This window comes from Sorex fumeus, unplaced genomic scaffold (assembly GCF_029834395.1).
Source record: "Sorex fumeus unplaced genomic scaffold, SorFum_2.1 ptg000047l, whole genome shotgun sequence".
Lineage (NCBI taxonomy): Eukaryota > Metazoa > Chordata > Mammalia > Eulipotyphla > Soricidae > Sorex > Sorex fumeus.
Window position 1 is genome coordinate 6,680,412 of NW_026606104.1, and position 4,807 is coordinate 6,685,218.

Consider the following 4,807-nt stretch of genomic DNA (forward strand, 5'->3'; position numbering starts at 1 on the left):
AAATAGTAATACTCCTACTTCTAATAATAATAATAATAGTAATAAAGATTTAAAGCACACAAAAAATTCTTTAAGGAACAGTCCATGAAGGCTATAACTTTTAGAAATAAACATCTCAGAAGACTCTAAAAAATATAATTAGATTAGAGACATGTTAGCCTAGAGTGGGAGCTGCAAGATTGATTCCAGTTTCAGAGACTTGAGTAGAAACAGATATATATTGAGCTATATATTTAGAGGAAAGAGCTACATTACATGTGTGGTTGCATCTGCTAGTAGGTTTTCCTCTAAATCCTGAGTAAAAGGCCATCGCCTAGAGGATGACTCTTCCTGCTCCCCTATGGGCAGAAAGAGAAGCAACTGTTGAATCTCTGTGTTCTACTTTATTAAACATCATTTAGATGGACATATAAATACTCAATTTATCATCAGAATTCTATTGTTAGATGCACTCAGTAGCACTTGGGGAAGTGGATGTGCCAGGCCCTGCTGTGCGGGGAGAGCCACAGACACTGGGACTGAGACTGCCACCATGAGTGACCAGCAGCTGGATTGTGCCTTGGACTTAAGGAGGCACCTATCTCCTCAGCAAATTGAGAAGAACCTCAGAGACCTGATCCCCAGTATGTGTGAAGATCTCCTGTCTTCTGTTGACCAGGCCCTGAAAATAGTCAGAGACAAGGTAGTGGACAAGAATTACCTGCTCTGACTACAAAAGAGATAGTGACTCTATCAATCACCATGAAGTAACAAGTATAACCCTTTGCTGGAAGATGGGGCCATGCCTTTGCGGCTGAGAAAGCTGGAGGTAGTGGCCAACAGCACCCTTGACCAATATCAAGATCTGTATTTTGAAGGTGGCTTCTCATCTGTCAACCTCTGGGATCTGAATCATTTGTCAGAGTGATACTCATAAACAAGGCTGGAGGTGGATCAAAGACGATCAAAGGCTGCTGGGATCCCATCCACATGGTGGAGGTGCAGAAGAAAGAAATTTAGTGGTCACATTGTACAAAAAAGCAAAACAAAACAAAAAAACAACTAAATAGGCAATTTTAAGATGGGACAAGTCCCACAAACACAACAAACTACTGCAGAATGATGGTACAAAACCCCACAACAATAATTTCTCTCAATGATGGTTGGAGGGATAACTCGGGATGGGAGATGTGTGCTGAAAACAGATAAAGGACCAAACATGATGGCCTCTCATTATCTGTATTGCAAACCATAATGCCCATAACTAGAGAGAGAGTAAGAGGGAAATTGTCTGACATAGAGGCAGGGGGAAGGTTGGGACAGGGCAGGGGAGGGATACTGGAAACATTCACTTAATCACTTAACTTCCTGTTAGTCGTCGATTTGCTCGAGCGGGCGCCAGTAACGTCTCCATTTGTCCCTGTCGCGTGCTAGTGTAGCCCAATGGCATCTCTTCGCTCCGGGAACATGGAGGGCCTCAAACCGATCGTTCATGACCTTGACAAAGAAGTCTGACCATCTGGTAGGTGGGCGGCCACGCGGTCTCTTGACATCCCGTGGAATCCAATCAGTAACAGCTCTAGTCCAACGGTCGTCTTTAAATCTCATTACGTGACCAGTCCATCTGATTTTCGACACCTTGGCAAATGAGACAGCGTCCCTGATCCTTGATCGTCGACGGATGTCAGAACTCCGGATTCGTTCTCTCATTTGAGTGAAACGTGATATTCCAAGCATAGCTCTTTCTATTCTTCTTTGGGAGACCTGAATGGCGTTCTCATCTTGTTTGCGTAGGGCCCAGGTCTCTGAGGCATATGTTAATGCAGGAAGAACAGTGGAATCAAAGAGATGTGCCCGGAGCCGGAGGTTCTTCGTCCTCTTAGCTATTTCTTCGACGTTCTTGAAGGCGTTCCAAGCCGCTCTCTTCCTCCTGCGCAGCTCGGGTGCCAGGTCATTTGTCATGTTGACCTCTCGACCTAGGTACACATAGCTGTTGCATTCGGAGATGGTCGTTCCATTGAGAGCGAATGGGGCGTCAGGAACAAGGCTATTTCTCATAAACATTGTCTTCGTAAGATTCAGCTGTAGTCCTACCTTTCCACACTCACGGTCAAAGTCGGCCAGCATTTGTGCCGCTTGGCTGATGTTTGGTGTTATTAAAACAATGTCATCAGCAAAGCGGAGGTGGTGTAGTTGCCGACCATCTATCTTCACTCCCATTCCTTCCCATTCCAGTCGTCGCATGATGTTCTCGACTGGAAACATTGGTGGTGGAAAATGTACACTGGTGGAGGGCTGGGTGTTCAATTATTGTATGACTGAAACTCAAATATGAAAGTTTTGTAGCTATAGCTCACGATGATTCAATAAAAACAATAAAAAACTTTTTAAAAATCTCTCTCAATGTCAATGGGCTAAACAATTAAGAGACACAGTGGCAGGATGGATTAGAAAATTGAACCCCAACACTCTGCTGTCTGCAAAACACACATCTGCACTGTCAGAGTAAATGCAGACTCAAAGTCAAAGGCTGAAAAACAATTCTTCAAGAAAACAATCCCCTCAAAAAGGCTGGGGTGGCCAAACAAATAAAAGACAACACAGATTTCAGACTGATGAAAGTTATAAGAGATAGTGAAGGCCATTTCTTAATGATCACAGGATCTGTACATCCCGAAGAACTCACACTCCAGAATTCTATTTTTATAATTATTTATTTTTTTTTATATAGCACAGTGGTAGGGCTTTTGCCTTGTGCGCAGCCAGTCTGGCCGAGCCGGGTTTGATTCCTCTGCCCCTCTTGGAGAGCCCAGCAATCTACTGAGAGTATCTCGCCTGCACGGCAAAGCCTGGCAAGCTACCAGTGACGTATTCAATATGCCAAACACAGTAACAACAAGTCTCAAAATGGAGACATTACTGGGCCTGCTCGAGCAAATCGATGAACAACGGGAGGACAGTGACAGTGACAGTGATCATTCTGCCCTGCCTCAGATTTTATAGACTTCAAAGTCTGTGCTGATTAAATGAAAATAGCGTTATTTGGCTGGTGTGAGCCACCAGTATCTCCATCAGTATGAGCCATCAGCATCTCTCCAAGCTCTTTCTACCTCTTACTTTTCCTTCTAAAGAGGTGGCAGCTCTATAGCCAACTTGTTTTTCCCCGGAAAAAAAACAAATATATTTGTGAGATTCTTCTTATAAAATTCCAGCCATGCTGGAATTTAAGATTTATATAGAGATTGTCAACAATGTATTTTTGAGGGCATTTATGGAGTACAGTGTCCTTTTTCCAAATGTCACATGAAATTTTAGAGTTACAGAAACACTACTCTGTGCCTGAAAGAAGGGACTGTTCTCATCAAGGAAAAGGAGAGTAATAAAATATTGTGTTTTTTTTAATTACTTGAAAGGAAAGTGCTCAAAAACACTATAAACTCTACATACCACTCCATGTTACAGTAATTGCCCATCAAGATTTTCTTTTATGTATTCCTTTTGTTGTTTCATTCCTCTGGTTTTCCTTACAGTACAGATCTTGCTTAGAATTGGTCCTAATAGCAGATCTAGGTATAATAAGAAAGTTGACAAGAGACAGGAAAGGCCAGAATTAATAATAATGACATATGGTGATTGGGATTTCATCCAGCAAGAAGAAACTCAAACATTCATCTCAAAACACCGTGGGTGCTTGTCTCTGAGAGTAAAGCATAATCAGAGTGCTGAGACTCCTGCTGATGAGAGGAAGGAGTGACACTACAGTCTTTCAGTCCAGTGCTCAAGCTGGGTCCGTCATAGTTCATGAGAAAGTAGAAGACACTTGGGGTCAGCAGGGATCAATTCAATCATGGGCAAAACCTGGTGACCATTCTGTACAGAGAAAATGTAATACAGCATGAGACTATGTCAAGTATCATTTTCATTTAATCTCAAAAAGACTTTTTAAAAAGGTGGGGAACTAGAATCAGAAAGACACTAGAGCCTAAATCACACACATACCTCAATCAAGAGAGCCGCTGTAATACCCCAGTTACTTATTCAGCCAGCTCCCATGCGAATCACAAACCCAAGGAATGACTTGCATTTCCTAGCCCCAGTGTAAGATAGGGATTTTTGCTTCATTACTCCTCTGAAGAGGTCTATAGTTCTAGACTGATATTTCTAATAATACATTCTCTGGGTATTTCCAAAGAGCTCCCCATCATAGCCATTGTCTTACATATTAAAATATAGAGAATGACAGAAAGTGGAATAAGGTTGGACCGTATTTCCTACTTTGAACTTCTAAATGGTTAAAGATTGACATCACTGTAGCACTGTCCTCCTGTTGTTCAGTGATTGCCCGAGCGGGCCCCGTAATATCTCTATCATGAGACTTGTTGTTACTGTGTTTGGCATATTGAATACGTCACGGGTAGCTTCCCAGGCTTTGCCGTGCAGGTGAGACACTCTCGGTGGCTTGCCAGGCTCTCCGAGAGGGGTGGAGGAATGGAACCTGGCTTAGCCAGGCCGGCTGTACACAAGGCAAATGCCCTACTGCTGTGCTATTGCTCCAGCCCAAAGATCGACATCATCTAAGAGAATCCAACCTGACTGGTCTGCACTGGGATTTAAAAATAATTTGCATGATTTTGTAAATCTGCATATTTTCTCTTATCACTTTATGTTTAGTGTAAAAATAATAACCAAATAACTTACAAAAACCCCCTTGTTCTCACATTCACTAAGTGTATGGTCTGGTTTTCTTAATATTTTTTTATCCTACTCACTACTCAAAGGCCTCATTTTTCATATTCCTTTAAGAATGCATAAAGTTGGCTCTTACTGT

General features: G+C 42.3%; 1 pseudogene; it reads left to right on the forward strand.

Moving 5' to 3' along the window:
• Nucleotides 1–532: 532 nt before the first annotated feature.
• On the forward strand, nt 533–907 carry LOC130031473 (F-actin-capping protein subunit beta-like; annotated as a pseudogene).
• The last annotated feature ends 3,900 nt before the right edge of the window (nt 908–4,807 follow it).